This window comes from Balaenoptera borealis, assembly GCF_965194805.1.
Source record: "Balaenoptera borealis genome assembly, chromosome: 1".
Classification (NCBI taxonomy): Eukaryota; Metazoa; Chordata; class Mammalia; order Artiodactyla; family Balaenopteridae; genus Balaenoptera; species Balaenoptera borealis.
In genome coordinates, this window is record NC_138860.1 from 6,960,887 (window position 1) to 6,982,340 (window position 21,454).

Genomic DNA, 21,454 nt, shown 5'->3' on the forward strand with positions numbered 1-21,454 from the left:
TATGGATATTTTAACAATATTCTTATGATCCATGAACATGGAATATCTTTCCATTTGCTTGTGTCATCTTCAATTTATTTAATCACAGTCTTGCTATTTTCATTGTACAGATCTTCCACTTCCTTAGTTAAATTTATTCTTAAGTATTTTATTATTTTGATGCTATTGTGAATGGCATAGTTTTCTTTGTATCTTTTTCAGAAGTTTCATCGTTAGTGTTTAGAACCACAACTGATTTCTGTATGTTAATTTTATATCCTGCAATTTTACGGAATTGGTTAATTAGTTCCAACAGGTTTTTGTTGAGTTTTAATGATTGTATGTAAGATCATATCATCTGCAAATTTCACTCTTTTCTTTCCTATTTGGATGCTCTTTATTTTTTTTATCTTGCCCAATTACTCTAACTAGGATTTCCAGTAAAATGTCCAATAAGAGTGGTGAGAGTGGGCACACTTTTCATATTACTGATCTTAAAGAAAAAGATTTCAACCTTTCACCATCGAGTGTGATGCTAGCTGTGGGTTTGTCATAATAATAATAATAAGAGGCATATAATAATGCCTTTTATTATATCGAGGTCTGATCCTTCTTACCCAGTTAGTTAAGTGTTTTTATCATGAAAGGATATAACATTTTGTCAAAGGCTTTTTCTGCATCTGTGAAGATGAGAATATGATTTTTATCTTTCATTCTCTTAATGTGGTGTAGCACATTTATTGATTTGTGAATTTTGAATCAACCTTGCATCCACAGGATAAACCCCACTTAGTCATGGTAAATAATCCTTTTAATGTGTTGTTGAATTCAGTTTACTAACATTTGGTTGAGAATTTTTGCATCCTATATTTATCAGGGATATTGGCCTATAATTTTCTTTTCTTGTAGTGTCTTTATCTGGCTTTGGTATCAGGATAATGCTGGCTTCATAAAATGAGTTTGGAAGTGTTTCCTCATCTTCAGTTTTTTGGAAGCATTTGAAAAGGACTGGCAATAATTCTTCTTTCAATGTTTTGTAGAATTCACCAGTAAAGCCATCTGGTCCTGGGCTCTTCTGCATTGGGGAGTTTTTGGTTACTAATTCAGTTCCTTACTCATTACAAGTCTGTTCAGATTTTCTATTTCATCATACTTTTTGTCTTCGTAGGTTGAATGTTTCTTGAAATTTATTGATTTCTTCTAGGTTATCCAATTTGTTGGCATATAATTACCTATAGTAGTCTCTTGTAATTCTATGTATTTCTATGGTCATAGTACAGTATCAGTCATAATGTCTCCTCTGACATTTCTGATTTTATTTGAGTCTTCTCTTTTTTCTTAGTCTAGCTAAAGATTTGTCAACTTTGTTTATCTTTTAGAATAAGTCAGCTCTTTGTTTCATTGATCTTTTAAAATTGTTTTTTCTGGTCTATATTATAGTTGTTTCTGCTTTGATTTTTTTTTCTTTCCTTCTTTCTACTAACTTTGGGCTTAATTTGTTCTTCATTTTTTAGTTCCTTAAGAAGTAAGGTTAGGTTGTTTATTTGAGTTATTTCTGTTTTCTTAATATATGTATTTATTGCTATAAACATCTTGCTAAGAACTGCTTTTGCATTACACACCATAGGTTTTGGTGTGTGATGTGTCCATTTTCATCTCTTTCTTAATATTTTTTGATTTCCCTTTTGATTTCTTCTTTGATCTATTGGTTATTCAGGAGTATGTTGTTTAGTTTCAACATGCTTGTAAATTTTCCAGCTTTCCTCTTACTCTTGATTTCTCATTGGTTGGAGAAGATACTTGGTATGATTTCAAGCTTTCTAAATTTACTACAACTTGTTTTTTGGCCTATCTTGTGATCTGTCATGGAGAATGTTCCATGTGCACTTGAGAAGAATGTGTATTCTGCTGCTACTGGATGAGTATGTGTGTGTGTGTGTGTGTGTGTGTGTGTGTGTGTGTGTGTGTGTGTATAAAATACATCTGGTTCAACATTTCCTTGTTGATTTTCTGTCTGGATGATCTATCCATTGTTGAAAGGGAGGTACTGAAATCCCCTACTATTAATGTATCATTGCCTATCCTCTCAGTTCTGTTAGTAGTTACTTAATATAAATAGGTGCTCTGATGTTGGGTGTGTATATTTTTAAAACTGTTATATTTTCGATGAGTTGAACTTTTGCACAGAATAACTTTTTCCATCCCCTCACTTTGATTCTCTGTTGTCCTTAAAGCTGAAGTATGTCTCTTGTAGACATCCTATAGTCGAGTCTTCTCTGTCACCTCTTCTAATCTTCACTAGTTGCCTTCAGGTGGGAGATACTTGCCATTTGTCCAATTTATATCTGGGGCTTTCTCCTACCTTGTTTGGATACACTTGCTCCATGTTTCTTGCTCCTTCTTGTGGCAGAATTCTTCAGTTTGTATATTTTCTCCGGATCTTACTACTCACCAGACCAGCTGCTGGAAGCCTCTCTTTTGTTTTTCTGAAGGTGGCAACTCAGTTCATTTGTGGTTTCTCCCTTGACCACAGACCCTGGCCTTTTTTCCGCGTGCACTCCCTTTCTACCACTCATTGTCAATGCAGCCCTCAGGAGCACACACAAGGAGTCAGTCTCATAGTGGGAGGTGTGTGGGTTTGGTAACTAGTGCATCGTGGTTGCCATGAGGGCCTGGTAAGTGTATCCTTGAGTGAGGATTTCCCAGTGACTATGGATGGGTTTCCTGCCAGAGTTCACAGCACAATAGGAACCACATCCACTTAATACCTTATAGTATTCTTCTCTTCCTCTTACAGGATCCCTTTCCTCCTCCTAGTCATGGGGGTCCCACCTCAATACTTGGTGCTGCAGGAGAGAAATGAGTTTCTCTAGCAGTGTCCTGCAAACTAGGGAAACCAGGAGCTCACTCAGGCTCTCCCTTTCCCCCAGGGGAAAAGTCACCACTGCCTAGTTCAGCCTCACGCTGTGCCTCCTTAGTGGGAGGGGCAGTGCTGGCAAAGTTCCTCTTACCCTCTCCAATGTGTCCAAACTTGTATAACTTTTTGTTCTAATGAAGTACTGGAAGCTGACCTCAGTAATCCTGGACTTCTACAAAAGTTATCTTACCAGTGGGTATCTGGCCAAGTCAGCACTCTCTAGTTGTCCCTGACTGTGGCCAAGAGAGTCTGAGCTGGTTCACAGATTCTTACTGGTTCTGCAGCCTATATGAGGTCTGTCTGCCCATTACCTGATGCAGAGGTGGGTGAGACCCCTCCCAGGTCCCTTGGCATATGGTGCTGGATACAACATCTCCCACAGAGGTACATTTGTTCAGGGATGGAGGCTGAATTTTAGCTGTTAAGTGGGGGATCGAATAGGAGGGACTCCTCATACTGCCATGATGCTGACATCATTCCCTGTAGGACACTTTGCTTAACTGTTTATCCATTGAGAGACATCTGGGTCATCTCCAGTTTTTGACTATTATAAATAAAACTGCTATAAACATTTATGTTCAAGTTTTTATGTTGATGTATGTTTTTATTTCTCTAGGAGTAATATCCAAGTGTGCATTTATTGGATTGTGTGGTAGTTGCATGGTGAGTTATTTTAAGAAGCTACTAAGCTGTTTTCCGGAAAGTCCATGTTTCACATTCCTATCAGTAATGTATGAGTAATCCAGTTTCTGTCCATTCTAACCAACATTTGGTATTGTCACTATTTTTCTAAAGCCGTTCTGGTAGATGTGATATCCATTGTGGTTTTAATTTGTATTTCTTTAATGGCTAATGAAGTTGAACATGTTTTCCTATACTCATTTGCCATCTGTATATCATCTGTGGGAAAATGTCCCTTCTTATCCTTTACCCATTTTCTAATTGGATTGTTTTTAAGTCTTGAGTTTTGACAACTCTTTACATAATCTAGATTCTGTCCTTTGTTAGATATGTAGTTTGTATGTATTTTCTCCCAGTGTATAATTTTCCTTTTCATTCCCTTAATTTGTCCTTTAACAGAGAAAATGCTTTTAATTTGGAAGTACAATATATGAGTACTTTTATAAATTATACTTTTGGTATCAAGTTTAATATGAGGATTAAAAGGATCTATGCCTTCCCCTAGATCCCAAAAATACTCCTGTGTATTATTTCTAACATGAGATAAAACAAAATAAACCGATACCACATTTGGAAGGGGTATATAAGAAAGGAAATCAGGGTGTGAAAAATTTTAAAGGTAAACTTAGGCAACCTGCACCAGACAAGGCTGCATGAGAAACATGCCACAATTCACTTTTCAATAGCTGAATAGGGTCATAATCTTGGGTCTGAGCTTCCTCTCCTACAAAGCAATGAACAAAACCATCAATATGGATTTACTGTCTGTAATATTTACTATATTTACTAATATTTACTTTAATATGATCAGAAATTCATAAATCTTTTTTCTTAAAGTGAAAAATTATTATTTTTACTATAGGTAGGCACAATATAATTTATAAATATGTGTGTATATCTGTATATAGATAGATCCAGAAGTTCAGTCATTCCATCATTATATCACGATACGTGATAAAATATTTCATTCTGTAAGTAATTTGTTTAACGTAACAATGATATGGATCCTATAATCAGACATACTGAGATTTAAAACCTGAATTTGGCAATTACTAGCTGGTCAACCTTGCTTCTGCTCTGATTTTCTCAAACTAGAAAATGAGAAAAAGTGAGAAAAATATTATATTCAAAATTCCTAGCAGGAGCCTAGCAAAATGTATGATATCAATATTTTATTACCTAAGAGTAAAAATGTTTATCCTTTATATTATTTTTTATCATTTTCTGATTATTTTTCTCAAATTGTGAGCGACAACGTTGGTTAGGAGATATGGAGAAAAAAGAAGGTCTGGGGTAAAAGTAAGGAAAGAATATAGTATTATTCACCAGTGCCTATGGGTATGCAGAAACTGTGGGTAAACTTGTTTGCAGCTTTCCATATAAAATAAATGAATTATAAAAAGAAGATCATAATAGCCTGATCATGAAAAACTGCTATTGAAGTTTATTTGCACCCATGATATCGTATACCTGAGGGGAAAATGTATTAGAAAATGATCACTTTGGGTTGATTCTCTGGTTTTTTGGGTTTTTTTTTGTTTTTCCTGTCATAAATAGCCTCTGATACTCTAAGTGTCTCCTGTTTTCCTTAAGGTATCACACTTAGTAGAGTCCTTGGACTCTGCCCCAATTATAAAATTCCTAGGAGTCCCCCTTCTGAACTGCATTGAACTGCTTCTAAAGGCAGTTAACCAGTGATCAGAGGAGGGCCAGCTACTGTTAAGCAGTACATCAAAAGACAGCACAGTGAAGGCAGTTTATTTTCTTGCTATTGTATTTGCCACCCCACGGCAGGAGGTGCAATACTTGGTGCTTGCTTTCTTTTAATTTGTAGAGATAATACAGTGCAAGTAAAATGATCTCAGACACAGTCCCTCAAAGAATGAAACTCTCTCCAAAATGCCTGAGTACTCACTGTTTAGAGAATTTGAAATGAAATCTTCTGTGGAACTGCATAAAAATAGATCCTAAGATTTCTTTTCTCTATTAGTATAGAAAACATCCATGGAGAATCAAATGAGAGAGGTTCATTTTTTTAAATTACACAAACGCCAAAAATATATACTCTTTTTATACTTTTTATAATATGTAGTAACCATTTTTTCCCAGTGATTCAAATTTTCTTGTGAATTTTAATATCGCAATTTAAATTTTTATATTTTTATATATTTATATTTTTTAAATTTTATATTTTATATAATATGTAGTAATGACTTTTTTCAATGATTCAAATTTTGTTGTGAATTTTAATTGTGCAATTTAAATATAATTGTGTAATTAACAATTACAGAATCAAGTTGAACAGTATATGCAATTTTCTTGTAGTGATTATTTACATTTTACTGTGAACTTGTCAGTGACAGAGACATGATTAGAAATTATATCCCCTGAATTTTTTCTGAGAATCTATTCCTTCATACTGTGCAGTTTTTCATCTGTCCTTAAATAATGAATCTATCTGTGGCTGTCACAGCACTTCTCAATATCATAAACAAAGGAATTACAACCAAAAAAGTTGAGCTAATACTGTTCTAGTAATGTTTAGTTTGAAATATCCTAAGTCAATATTTCACTTTAGATATGCAATTTTTTCCTGCTTCCTATGTTTAATTTGTTTTATTTCACTGCCACAGATACACCTTGAGTATAAATTATTGTTCCTAAAACAAGGGACTGATAATTATCAGAGCTTTATTAGACTTATACAAATTCTCAGTGAAACTATATAAATATGCTATATCATCAGCTGCAGTAAAAATGAAATAGAAATCTAGATAATACTGTTATGATTTCCTTAAATTATGTAAGGGGATTATAAGCCAATAGTAATATTAATCTTTAATAATTTTACCTCAATTTTAGTGATGATTTATCTGAACTCAAATATGCCATTACTCCAAATTCTCATTTATACATTTAATTTATAATATTCTTATTATTTACCTTTTAAGGTAGGAAGCAGATTGCACTCTCTTTATTTTAAATATTCAAGGAAATATAGGAGACTGCTATTTTAGGTCGTTTTTTGCTATAGTAACAGAAATCACCAATAGCTCAGTGGCTTACAAATGCAGTTTTTTCTTTGCTCACATTACAAAAAGGATGTGGGTCAACTACAAGTCTTCTTCTGGTCTCTCCTGGTTTTTCTGGGCTTGGCTGGACTCAGCTCTATGTGAGTTCTCACCCTGGAACAAAATTTGGAGGAGCAGTGACTATCTAGGTCATTTTGTTTTTACGGTGAAAGGCAGAAGTTCCACAAACTATAAAATACATTAAGGCATTTCACTCAGATACAACAAATGTCACATCTTTCATACCTCATTAGTCAAAGCATGTGAAATGTTCAAGAGTTGCAACTCAATAGTTTGGGAAGGTCTATTATACCTACAGAGAAGCATGATGAAGAATAAGAGGGAATGAATGATTGTAAACAAATAATACAAATTACTATGATTATCCTTCAGTCCCAACTTTGCCTATTTTTGTGCCTTCAAACTATAGTCCTGATATTTTCAGGTTGTATAACTGTTAACATTTTATCCCTGATGTCTTAAAGGAAAACCCCCTTTCAGATGAAAACATTTTAATCAACTAATATTTGGTTGTTTCACTTCATGTTAAAGCATCTCAATAGTTCAGAATCCTAGCTTCCAGGTTGATAAGTATAAGCAAGAAGATTAAAAGAGTTATCTATTCAAAATTAAGAAATTATGTAAGGTATTGCATATAAAATCATAATCACCCTGTATTTTGTTTAATAGCTTAAAGTTTAAGGTTTTTTTCCAACACTAACTAAGCTTTCCTCCATAAATACAAATGAAAATATATTTAAACTGGAATTAGGTTCACTTACTATAATACTAAGTTTGGTAAAATTGATACTTGCTAAAATGCCTATTTGAAATCAGTACAGTTAAAGAAGAGAAGGAGGAAAAAAAAAAAAAAAAAAAAAAAACCCTGCAACTCGGACAAATACATCTAGCAATGGGTGGCATGAATTCCCATAATATTCCCATAAGTAGAGCATAAGTATAAAACTGGACAAGAATACTATTACATGACCCTAGAAAATGACCAAAGATAGACGATATTTTGAGAAGTGTTTCCTCATGAAGGAGAAGCACTGCCTCAAGTAACAGAGATTGCATTTGTGGGCTTCTTGTCTCAGGCCATTTCCACACCCCTAGAAATGGATGTCTTGATCCAGAGTATGTGGCATAGAAGAAAGCATATTAATGGAGAGATTCTGGAAGTGAGAAAGCTGCAGAAAGTTAAAGATTAACACAAGACTGTAGTAGCAGCAACAGCAACTCTTCTCATATTCTTCAGTGAGTGCTGAACAGGAAAAGTAGGTAAGGGGCCCCAGAGGATACTGGGGAAGACAGAAGATCTGGGGGGTTTGCAAATTTAATGCACCTTTGAATGCATTTTTCAAGGAATACAGAGATTGAGCACCGTAAGGTGGAACCTTTTGAGACTTGAGGTGAATGTCCCCTTTATGAATAGCGGGTGACTTCCAAACTGTGCAGGTATAGAGAAGACCACTAGGGAGCCAGGAAGAAAATGAGAATAGATATCTGTGGCTGCACACTGCCGTGAAGATGAAATAATTGCCTACTGAGGTAAATACCAGCAGTTCTCATAGCACAAATGACAATCGGAGTCCAACAATAATTTATCTACAATGTCCAGTTTCCAACCAAAAAAATAGTAGAAAGGGCGGGATTAAATTAGGAGTTTGGGATTAAAATATACACACTACTATATATAAAATAGATAATCAACAGAGACTTACTGTATAGCACAGGGACCTATACTCAATATTTTGTAATAACCTATAAGGGAAAAAAATCTGAAAAATATATATGTATATTCATATATATATGTATATATATATATCTGACTCACTGTGCTGTACACCTGAAACTAACACAACATTGTAAATCAACTATATTTCAATAAAAAATTTTAAAAAACAAACAAAAATATTAGACATGTACAGAAACTGAAATGTGAAACTCAGGAAGAAAAGCAGTGACCAGAAGCTGATTCTGAATGGGGCCAGACAATAATTTATTAAAGAAAAGTCTTCAAAGAAAACATTATAAATGTGTCCAAAAAAAGGGAAGAAAATTATTCCATTATCCAGTTAACAAATACAGAAAATTAACAGAAAAATGGAAACTTTAAGAAAGAACCACATGGAAATTCTAGAGACAAAATTTATAATAATGGCAATGAAAATTTCACAAGGTAGAATCAACAGCAAATTTGAGTCTGTGGAAGAAAGAAGTGGTGAACTTGATTATAGATCAGTTATCCAGTTATCCCTTCTGGAGAACAAAGACATAAAGATTGAAAGAAAAGGAACAAAATCTTAAAAATCTGTTAGAACATATCAATTGTTCCAACGTTTGTGAAATTATAGTTTCAAAAGAGAGGAGAAAAAGAAGTAGAAACAATGCTCAAATTAATAATGGCCAAAAAGAATCCCAGATTTGTTTAAAACATTGATTTACAGCCCCGTGAAACTCAAGAAATTCAAAATAAAATAAAAGCAGCATACCACACTGTGATACTCGAGACATAATACTCCCTAAAGATGTTCATGTCTTAACCTCCAGAATCCATAAATATGTTACTTTACATGGCAAAAGAGATTGCAGAAGTGCTTGAATTAAGAATTTTGAGATGTAAAGATTACCCTGCATTATCCATGATGACCCCATGCAATCACAAGGGCTCTGATAAGAGGGAGGTTGAAGGGACAGAGTAAGAAAAAAGATGTATGGTAATAGAAGCAGAGCTGGAGTGAACTACTTTGTAGATGGAAGAAAGAACCGCAAGCTAAGGACTGTGGATAGATTCTATAAACTGGAAAAAAAGGAAACAGATTCTCCCCTGGAGCCTCGAGAAGGAATAAAACACCACCAACACCTTGATTTCAGCCTGGTAAGACTCATTTCAGACTTATGACCTCAGGAACTATAAGATAATTAATTTGTGTTGTTTTTAGCCGTTCAGTTTGTGGTAATTTGTTACATACAGCAGCAGTAGAAAATTAATATGCATATATACACACATCATAGTAAAATTGGCAAAAGTCAAAAATAAGGAAAAAATAGGTAAAATAGCAAGAGGAAAACAGCATATTACATATTTGGGAGCAATACTATAAAAACAGCTGACTTCAAATCAGGAAAAGTAGAGGCCAGAAGACAATAGAATGACATATTCAGTGAGCTAGGTAAAGCATCCTAACAACAAACTGAGTTAGACAGCAAGACCTTAGATTTTAAAGGTCCAGTCATGTTCAGCCTCTTGAAGCCTGTTTCCACTGCCCTTAATGTTCAGACCTTGGCCCCCTGTTTATAGACTGGTGCCTTGATATTCTTCCTTGTACCAGTGATCGCTTGATTTATTTATTATTACTAAAATGTTGTCTCACACACAAAAAGATAAATATGTGAGGTAATGAATGTATTGACTAGATGGGAGGAATCCTTTCATAATGTATATCAAATCACCATGATGTGCATTTTAAATAGCTCGCAATTTTATATGTCAATTACACCTCAATAAAGCTGAACAAAAAAGAAAACAGGTTTTCCCTAACCTTTTCTGAGGCTCATCTATAAAGAGGCAACAATTTCTGTAGTTTGAACAGGTCATAAATTATGTCACTCCTAACACCTTATACAAGGGTAGACATGTAATCACAGTGTTTCTTGGAATTAATGTGTAGGCTTTGTGAAAAGTCATTTTGATTTTAGGTTAGGAGTTCTATATAGAGAGTAATGTGAAGCTCATGACAGCCATCTTTCACTCTATTTAAAGAGAAGCTATCATCAAATTCAATGCAAGAAATGCAAAGGGCACCCACAAAATAGAGACGTAAAACACTAATGTAATTACTTCAGCTCCCAAATCTAGGCATACCTGACAAGGCATTAGCATAACATTCTGTTACATAAACATACATTCCATTATTGATATTAATAAAAAATCATTTTTGTATCACATTTGATGCACAAGTCCTTCATAATATTGAAATTGGATCTCAGAGTAGGTCATTGTAAATGGCAAACCATAAAGTCTGGAACAGACTGAATTAAAATAGGGCAGAAGATAGTGAAGATTTTGTTATTCTCTTACTTTAAGTTGTTACTCTGCTCATTCTACTATAATATAGCCCTCAGTTTTAAGTATTATAAATTTTATTCTCAGACTGGGCTAAGGGGAAAAAAACTAATTTACTCTCTAACCACTGTAGAAGGAGCACATCTGTTAATAGCAAGGAGAAATTCTTTTTAAAAATGAGGTCCATATTAAAAATATGAACAGATAACTATTGTCATTGCAGTTACTAGTTCTGAATTGCTTGAAAAGATACTTACACAGCTAATGAAATCTTGAGAAGTTATTGACAAGAAGATTGACAAATAAGAATCTATGATTTCTCAACCTCTGAATACAGCTCAGTTCTTATACCTGTGAAAAAGAAGCCTCCCTGTTAACACCATCCAGCTCTGGAAAGTGAAGTCCTCCTCTACACTCTTTTTAGATATAAACATGGACGGAAGGGCAAAAAATATTCACTCAGAGAAAATTACAAGAGTGGATAGATTTCTGGTGAAAGCATTCACTTCACAGCTAGAAGACCTTGGCATTTCACTCTAGCACAATATAGTATATGCTATGGAGTTGGGCCCACTCTCTGTTCCTCTTTTTGTATGTGTGTGCCCTTTTGTTCTTTTTTATGATGAAAAAATTTATATTTAGAATTAGCCAGTTGGATTCAGTTTTTTTTTTTTAATTTAATTTTTATTTTATATTGGAGTATAGTTGATTTACAATGTTGTATTAGTTTCAGGTGACAGCAGAGTGATACACATGTCTATTATTTTTCAGATTCTTTTCCCATATAAGTTATTATAGAATATTGAGTAGAATTCCCTGTGTTATACAGCAGGTCCTTGTTGTTTATCTATTTTAAATATAGTAGTGTATATATGTTAATTCCAAACTCCTAATTTATCCCTCGCCCCACCTTTCCCCTTTGGGAACCGTAAGTTTGTTTTCTATGTCTGTGAGTCTGTTTCTGTTTTGTAAATAAGTTTAGAAGAACCTAATTTTGTTGGCAACATCCAAAGCATCAGTCAGGACCTAGTGGAACATATGCCTTCTTCTCTCCATCGGGCTTGATTAGGGTATTGACCTTGGCCACTTCCATGTCATAGAGCTTCTCCACAGCCTGCTGGATTTGGTGCTCTTGGGGTTGAGGTCATGATGAACGCAAGTCTGTTGCTTATTGTTGTCTTCTACCTTCTACGTGGCTGACTTAGTGGTCAGGGGGAACTTGACGATGGCATAGTGGGGGCGGTCTTCCAAGGATATTTGGGCCGCCTTCAGAGCTGCTGTGTCTTGGGTCTCTAGAAGGTGGGTGACATATGGGTCTTCCATTTTTGTGTGGCTGTGGACACCTTTGAGCGCTGCCTTCTTGGCCTTCAAAACCTTTGCTTTGGCTTCAGCTTTGGGAGGGTCAGGAGTTTCCTTCTTTACTTTCAGCAACATCTTTGTGAAAAGCTTGTCCTTTTCTTAAATGAGAATGTTTATTATGATTATTCAGTAATCCTTCTTTTTGTGCTGTGTGTTTTGGAGTTTATTAAACATAACACTTAGTCTAAAGACGGTAGAAAGTCTAAATTGGGATTACGATGACACTAAAGGAGAAATAAATATCATCTGGAGAATATGAACTCTGAGAAAAACTGACTTATATAATCATCTCTAGATGTACTAACTGGACTTGACTTTATTTTCTAAAGTCAAAAAGATATATACTCCTTAAGATGTTTTCTTCAAAGCTCCTCCTTGTTACACTTCCGTAGTTTGGCCAAAAGTGTGTCACAAGATTGTCTCTAGTTGCAAGTAGAAACTGGAAAGATACTGCTAACTACAAAAATTACAACCCATAATTACAGTTTGTTTTTTTTTTAAATAAGAGGGAAGTAGAGAATTACAATTTAGTAGAAGACTATTCATAATTGCCTATTCAGAAAATGAAATCATTGAGTTCCAATTAATGACAAGAGACTTCTATAAATGATCATTTGTTACCATAATGAGAAGACTTCTAAATTACTGATAAACATTGCAAAATGATTCTTTGATGGATTTACAGAATGGTGGATTACTTGCTTAAGGCTCTGTCTTCCCCTCACCTGGGCATTGGAACTTCATCACTATTTACAGAACTCCTGTGAGGGCTGCAGTGTTTTTATGTGGACCCCGCTCTCTGGGCACAGTGGGTTGTTCTCTGTGTGTGCATTCTGTTTATTGAAAAGCCAAATAGTTAATGGTTTTGAGCTGCATCAGTTGAGATAACTAGGTTATGTTTCAGTAAGCAACAGTAAAAATTCTTAGAGGCTTATAACCGTGAGTGTTTTCATCCTGTGGGTTCATCTCAGACTGGCACAAATTCTGCTCCCCACTGCCTTCATGTTGGGATCCAGGTTGACTGACTGAATGACCCTGATCTGTGATTTCACTGGTCTTATGTAAAGAGGAAAGATGCACGGCTGTCCCTGGGCTAGCTCTTAAAGATTTTGATTGCATGTGGCACATGACATTTTTACTCAAATTCTTTAACCAAGGCAAGTTATAAGACCCCCTCCTAAATTCAAAAGGGCAGGGGATCAGTGAATATTTTGAGCAATAATAGAATATTCTTCAAAAGACACTGGGCACTGCGTAGGTTAAATTCTGGCTCTGTCATTTAACAACAATGCTACTTTTTAGACAAGTTAGAAAATGTCTCTGTGCGTCACACTCTTCATTGAAAAGTAAACATAATTCTGGTTACAACTTACACAGAACTGACCTGAGGATTCAATAAAATTGTTAGGTAGTTAGTCAGACATTAGCAGCAAGGAGGTAACAGTGGTGAGACAAACAAGAAGAATAAATCGAGTCACACACCCAGCCATCTGGGGACTCTCCCTTGACCCCATTCAGATCGGGCTGAAACTATGGTCGTGTGGTGGGCAGCTTATCCTGATAAAGAGGGACCACAGTAATACGAGGGGACGTCCCTAGGCTGCGCATGCCCAGACCAGACAGGTGTATAACCTATAGTAAACCCAAACTCCTTATACCATAATTATAATAAAATCTACCTGTGGTTTTGCCCCCCCTGAGTGGGCGTTTCTTAGCGATTCAAGGATGAGAGCATGCGCAGCAGTAAACTTGTTATACAGCTCGGGACCGTCAATCAAATAATGATCCCCTGTCACTCACCCCCGCCTCCCTGCAAAGTGCTTCTTAAAAGCGCCCTTAAGCTTGTATAGAAATGCTGCTTTCGATTCGCAGAAACAGCTCTCTCTCTCAGTGTACCTATGCTTAAATAAACTTTGCCCTGTGCTTAAGCTTAATGTGGTAGTTTGCAATTCTTTGTTTACTACCGTGGAACCGAGATTGCTGGTCCGGGCCTTCCTTTGACCTCGGTTGAAGCTATTTTGTTACAACACACGTCCACCCGGTGACAAAATAACGGCTAGAAAACGCATAACACAGTATTTGGCCTCAAAGCATCAACTTTAAACAAGGTTATCTTATATTGGATTCAACTTTTGATTCAAAACATTAAAGTTGACTTCTATAAAAATAACCCATGTGCTCTAGTTCTAACCTATCTTCTTTCAATGAATTGCTACCCGAAGATCATAAAGGCTGAATGCCTCTGTCAATAGTAAGTTGCTTGCCGGGGGCTTTCATTGTCCATTCTTTGTTCTCTCAGTAGCCTTCAATCTTTTTTTTACTTATTTTCATAAGAGACACTTTGATTAAAATTAAGACTCATCAGCTGCTCTTAAGATTTAACAGAAAACTGAATGTAATACCCTCTTTTACAGAATGTAAATAATGCAAACACACGCTGTTACCATGGAAGCAGTCTAATCAAATATCAAACAATTGCTGTAATTCATTTTAGTAATCGTCCACTCTGTGATACAGAAGTCCATGGCACTGGTGTTGCTACTTAGGAGTTCACCTGTGTTTTACCCTCTGAAACCTTACATTAGTTTTGTATTCTCATTCCCAGAGTCAAACATTGTCCTATTTACTGGATTTATCTGTTCTCAAAACATAGTTCAGCCTTCGCAACCAGAAATCTAAAGCAAGCTCTGCCTAAGAGGGGCAAGTTTTCTCTCAAGCCAAACAGAAACTGTCATTTTGCTTTTGCCAGTTTCTGGCCTTTTAGGATATCACCAGCTGAGTTGATCTCACTGTCTGTTACGGGCTTCTTTACTTACCATTGCTGCTCCTGCCGCCTCTAGGGCAGGAGACAGTATTTGCTCCTGCTTTGTAAAAAGAGATAGACTTAGCCTCATACTTTGCCATTGATCACTCCTTCAGAGCGACTTGGACAAAGACAGTTGCCTTTTTCAATTGCATTTTCCTGACCCCAATGCAACATAAAACAGAGTTGCCAGTCGTTTATATTTTATGCCCAATGACCTTCCAAATATATCATTTTCTCAAAATCATAAAAAATAAAATGTTTAGGTATCACATTTTATTTGAATTTAAAGCAGGAATTCACACTAGACAATTTACTACAATCCTATATTTATACATTTATGAATATTTATGTATTTATGGATTTATATTATGTCTATAAGTAAATATGAGAGGTAATATTGATACCTTAAATTTTGTTTTAAAAAATTTAATGGAAACTACTTCTTATGGTCATAGTTAGCAGAATAAGAGATCTCATTTAAGATCAAATAACAGTAAGTTCATGTTTATAATACCTTTGAGAGATACAAAATGTATGCCTTTATTTTATGTCATGGTTAATTTAGGCCCTTCTAGTATATCTCTGCAAAGTACCCATGTAGTAAAACTAGCTAGAAAATCAAATAAAATGAACTGTAATGCAACAAAAAGACATGCTAGGCATTAATTTACATTAGGACAAATATTAATCATGAAGTTTCTCTTTCATACTTCATGAGAATTAGAACTGAGTTGTGCAGTTGACATATTTAATTTTATTTTCCATTATTGCTATACATTTCTTTTATTATACATTTTTATTTATGTACTTAAAATGGACTAGAATTATACAGAGAATCTCATTCACTTATTTTTATTATTGAGGGAGAGTACCTACAACTTCTTGCTTCTTAATTCTGTTCATGGATGTCTTAAATAACAGGATTTAACTTGTGTGGGGTTGGAAACTAGGGCATTCAGCAAGAAGGCATTAGAGTTTAAGAGAAGACTGGCTAGGAGAACTGATTGAAAGATAGATTAAAAAATAGAAAAGGGAAAGGAGCAAAGATAAATAGCAGCCATACAATAAAAAAAGAAGTAAAGATAACATTTGACCTATCAATCAAGTCTATATGAATAATAATTTTTTAAAAGGAAATGACAATCAAGAAACAACTTAGAACAGCCAACATTATCTAATTTCCCAGTGAAAGTATGAAAGAGACAATGACCACTGCAGATTGCCTTTCAGAAATTTCACCAACTCAAATCAGGATACACTGCACTTCCAGTTCAGGATAAAGCATTTTAAAGTTCATGCTGGCATTTTAGATAAAGTTCTTAGTGGTAGATAAGCTAAAGTATAACTGAAGCCAAATAAAGTATTTGCTTTATTTTTCATAGATATGGAGTGCTGGACCCCTACAGAGAGTTTGGTTACCTGTGATGAAGTGGGAAAAAATAATAAATTCACAGAGAATACTCTTTTTACTTGAATGTAAAGTTTAGTATACATGAAACAATTTTGGATAAAATATGTGAAATTTATTTTAATGGATATAATACTGAGCTTTTTAATTTACTATCATTAAATCACTGATTATCCATATTGTCTATATTTAACAAATGTTATTTAAAAGATTTGAAGATTATGTCTTCAGATCCATGCAGTTAGTTGCTATCCAGATGTAGCAGGAGACTGATGTTGCTACAGCCAGAGGCATAGCAGGACTGCTTCTCACTCATGTGGCCAAGACCCCAACTCAACATCAACAACGCTGAATGCATTGCTTCCTCTGCTTAGGAAGACCAATGCTGCTCTAAGCAGAGCAGGTGACATTTTTACATAGGAATTTTGGCACATATGGAGTTCAGAGGTTGGTTGACTTTTAGAGGGACGAGTTGGCCTCATCTGTAGATGTGTGGTTACTCTGGTGAGACTCTTTTTGTTCACCTCTTGGCACTCGGAGGCGTTCTCTGGTGTGACTCTATTGCTTACCGACTGGCATTCAGAGGTGAGGGACTGACATTGCAAAGTATATTCACTGAGGCAAGTTGTCATTATTCATTGAACTACATGGGGGCTACATATTACCATGGATACAGAACAATCAGTCTTTTCCTACGTTTATAAGAACTTCTTCAATCTCACTGGTGATGAGACAGTAGAACACATCAGTGGGAGCCTGCTTGTCTGCATGTGAACGAGAAAAGATGATCTCATTCAGATAACCTAAACTGTATCCGGGACACAGAACCAGATTACTATACTGTGTTAGCAACAAAGCTTTTGGCCTTTTAGGTCCTATGATGTGGTAGATTAATTACATTAATGACTAAAATTCATTACCACTTACAATATGGCTACAGACTAGCACACTGGAGAATAGAACACTTGGAGGAGAGGTGAGTCACTTTAGTTGCTCCATTTGAGGCAGTCCAGCGTCAGGAAGACTAGCCAACCACCAGATATGTGGGTGAACCCATCCAGATATGTACCTGCCTGTAGACACATGAGCAAGAAGTTAACAAAGCCAAGCCCAGATCAGAACACATTTGTGAGCAAAATCAATAATTATTATTATATGCAACTAAGGTTTTGTGATTGTTTGCTTCACAACATTATTTAGGCAATAAAATGATAGAGGGGGAACAGAAAGGACAGTTGAAGATACCAAGCGCCATTATTAGGATTTACCACAAATGTGAACTTAAATATTGGATTCTTCCCATCTGGTCTAACCACTGGGAATGGCTTCACAATAGGAATAGAATTTCAAATAGAGTCCAAATAATAGGTAGAAATTTGATGGATGCATGGATTAGAATATGAAGTGAAATGAGCAGTGGCATATATTAATGTGAATAAAATATCTAAAGGACAAGGACTTGAATTGAGCTTAGAGTAAATGCATAGTATTGACATTCAAACTGATGAATTTTTGTCTTGGGCTCCAGATAGGGACAGCAAGTAACAGTATTGTGAAGATAGAAACTATGGATCTTGGCAATTCACTGGATGTGAGTGAAGGCTACAGAGACAAGAATGATTTCAAAAGCACATGTGACTTAGAAAGCAATGTTAACAAAAATAAGCAAGAATAGGAAAACAGATTGATAAAGAAAATATGACTTTATAGCATTTTAATATGATATACAGTTGACCCTTGAACAAGGCAGGGGTTAGGGGCACAGACACACCCATATCCAAAAATTCAACACACCACAGATGATGTAGCACTGTAGGATTTGAAAAAATCCTCATATAAGTTGATCCACACAGCTCAGACCCAAGTTGTTCAAGGGTCAACTGTATATGTTTATCAGTTAGGTTATGGTATAAAATTTATCTCAAAAATAATCTTTTATCCCCTTCCATATCAATTTTTTTGAGGGAAAATATGTACATAAATGACAGTAAGCCCTTCACCAGTCAGCCCGGCCAGAGATTCTGAGATAGCTGGTTGCTGGGGACCGCAGGCTGGCTGTCTGGCCTGGGTCAATGGGCAGAAACTTTTGGAGGTGATGGATATGTTTATGGCATAACGATGGTGATGGTTTCCCAGATGTATACTTATCTCTAAACTCATCTAGTTGTAGATGTTAATGACGTACAGCTTTTTGGGTGGCAATCTATCACAATAAAGTATTCTAAAGGAAAAAAAAAAGCATGCAGTTAATAAGATTAATTTTACTGGCATCATTAAACAATAATTCGGCAAGTTATTATTTGTTGATTAGGTACCAAATAAATTATATTCTGTAACAGTGAAAATAAAATAAATGTAATGCAGTCCATTCATTCAATCTGATAGGGTAGGTAAGGCTTCAGTTAGCCATTTAATATTACAAAGTAATATATAATTAATGGCAAAATACTTGGTACACATGAGAAATGTAATCTGAGGTCAGACAAAGGTAGAATAGTATAGTTTTATATTATAAAAATTGGGGGTAATTAAAGTAATACTCAAGCACTTGAAGTTTGTACTTGATTAAGCAAAGGACCACAGATAGATATTCAAGACAGATATTCAAGACATTCAGAAAAGGCTTAGATTCAGATATGCCATTTTTATAGGGTAAATTGAGTTGGAAAGGTGGCTTTATTTTAGGGACTAGTGAGAGATTGGTTAAAAAGAATGGATTTGATTTGGAGAGCATTAATTGATGTAAGTATTTTGATGTTGGTCTTCTTTGTAACAGAGAGACATTGATATTGTTTAAGCAGGTAAATGACAGGATACAATGAACATATTAGAATGGATTTGTTGAGGGAGAGGCTAAAGAAGAAAATTATTTAGAAAACAGTTGCTTTAATATACATATTTATTAATATGCTACAATGAACATGGAAAGGAAATAGCAGGTTGATATACGGTGTAGTTCAGAAAGATGTTGGACATGAAGGAAAAGTGGAGTCAAGATCTATTGCAAAGTGTAATTCATATGAGTGTTGGGGTTATGAGAATGCTTTGTTTGCAGTGAAAATTGAGAAATTCCTAACTTAAGCTAGGGAAACTTGGAAGAAGATGAGATACTTAGGAAGAAGATGGTAAGCAAAGGTTGATTGTATCAACTGAGAAGTGATGAAAATTATTCAGATAAAAAAGTCTTATAAGAGAAATAAAGTAGGAGAATACTATTTCTCTGAAAGACTGAAGCTTAAAAATTATACTTTATTTTTCATTTTCTTTTTAAAAATAAAACAGAACCTCAAAATCCTCATAAACAATGATATTATATTAATGAATCAGTATTGGTTACCTTGTAAGATTTTATTATTAATAAATGTGTGTTTCTGAAACAAGGAAATGTTTAGGTAATAATACACATGGAAATAAGAACATATTTTAAATATCAACTAATCCTTGATATATTTTGCATAAACCTATCTTAAAGCATTCAGACAGAAACATTACTCTGTTTTGAAAGAGACCATTGCATTTTCAGTCAATAGGGCTAGCATATTTTAGTATTATAAAAAATATAACTTTCTTTTATATACTTTCTTCAATAAACAACTTATATTTTCTTTATAAATTTATCTTTTTAATCACCTTTGCTTCAACTGGAAAGAAGACTAATTCTCTTACTAATATCTTTAAGCTGTTTAGCTTTGTTCACTGATTAATTTTAAAAAGCAATCAATGCAGTAATTTTTTTTTTGGGGGGGGTGCTGCGCTGGGTCTTTGATGCTGTTCGTGGGCTTTCTCTAGTTTTGGTGAGCGGGGGCTACTCTTCGTTGCGGTGCACGGGCTTCTCATTGCGGTGGCTTCTCTTGTTGCAAAGCACGAGCTTTAGGTGCGCGGGCTTCAGTAGTTGCAGCACACGGGCACAGTAGTTGTGGCTCGTGGGTTCTAGAGTGCAGGCTCAGCAGTTGTGGCGCACGGGCCTAGTTGCTCCACGGCACATGGGATCCTCCCGGACCAGGGATCGAACCCATGTCGCCCGCAATGGCAGGTGGACTCCCAACAACTGCGCCACCAGGGAAGCCCAACGCAGTATTTTTGCACTTGTGATACGTGGATAATAATAGCTATCTTTAATAAATAACATTTTCAAAAGCATGTAGCACAATGACTAGCATTCAATATTTGCCAAACGATTAAATCCTATAATCCTGATATTTTAACATTTTTTAGCTCTATTTCTCAGAATTGTGTGGAATATGCCTGATCTCTTTTTCCATACACTAAACATTATCCCCTGCCAGCCTAAACATTGTTCATTCTTTCAATTTTTCCTCATTTATCACGGATCAGTAGTAGATTGAAACATGAAATTTATTTACTCATTAACAAAAAACAATAACAAGTAGCAGCAGAGGGGAGAGAGCTTACATTTTGATTAGAAGGGAGCTAAAAGTGTAGAAAGGAAGGCAAGATGAAGCTGTTGCAGATGAATTAGCAAAGAGTTTGAGAAGTTTTCACTACAAAGCAGAGTGGATGGCAATTTGAAGAAAAAAGAAACTTAGAACATTGGTTTCTATGTTGCAAGTAAGGGACCTAAATCTAATATGTCCGATTACACAGTAAGTCATTAGTTGTCTCTTAAATTCAGTATCTCCTCTCATTTCAGGGAATTATAGGAAACACATTAGGATACTTGACAGGGTAACTCATCTGTAAACCAGTCTCCATCTTCCCCCTTTCCATTTTGTGTAAGTACCTTGGGGCCTGTCTGCCCGGCCCACTGCAGAATGAACGTTTGAGGAAAGAGGACTGAGGTTTTGCTGTCTTACGTTCCCCAGCCTCTCATAATGACTCAACAAAAATGTTGAATGAGTTAATATACAAATAAAAAAATAGTTAAAGATATAGAGGACATTTCTAACGCAGATGCCTTAAAATTATTAAAGGTAGTTTTCCTCTCAGAGGAGTTCTCCCTACTTTTTCAATAAAAACTATTAACATATTCTATATTATATAATTAAGCATATACTATGCATATACATATATTAAGCATATACTGCTTAATTAAATCATCCCCAGGTATTTTGTTTTATTTCATGTCTCTATTAAAAAACAGTCAGCCCTTTCTTTCTCTGAATTCAAAAACAAATCATTCAGCCTTTTTTTAATATTAGTTTAA

At 35.2% G+C, this 21,454-nt stretch overlaps 1 pseudogene across 1 annotated transcript; it reads right to left on the bottom strand.

Moving 5' to 3' along the window:
• Window positions 1-11,379: 11,379 nt before the first annotated feature.
• Window positions 11,380-19,172, bottom strand: LOC309608888 (large ribosomal subunit protein uL23 pseudogene; annotated as a pseudogene). The gene has a single exon. The product of its transcript is annotated as a large ribosomal subunit protein uL23 pseudogene (transcript).
• Between the last annotated feature and the right edge of the window lie 2,282 nt (window positions 19,173-21,454).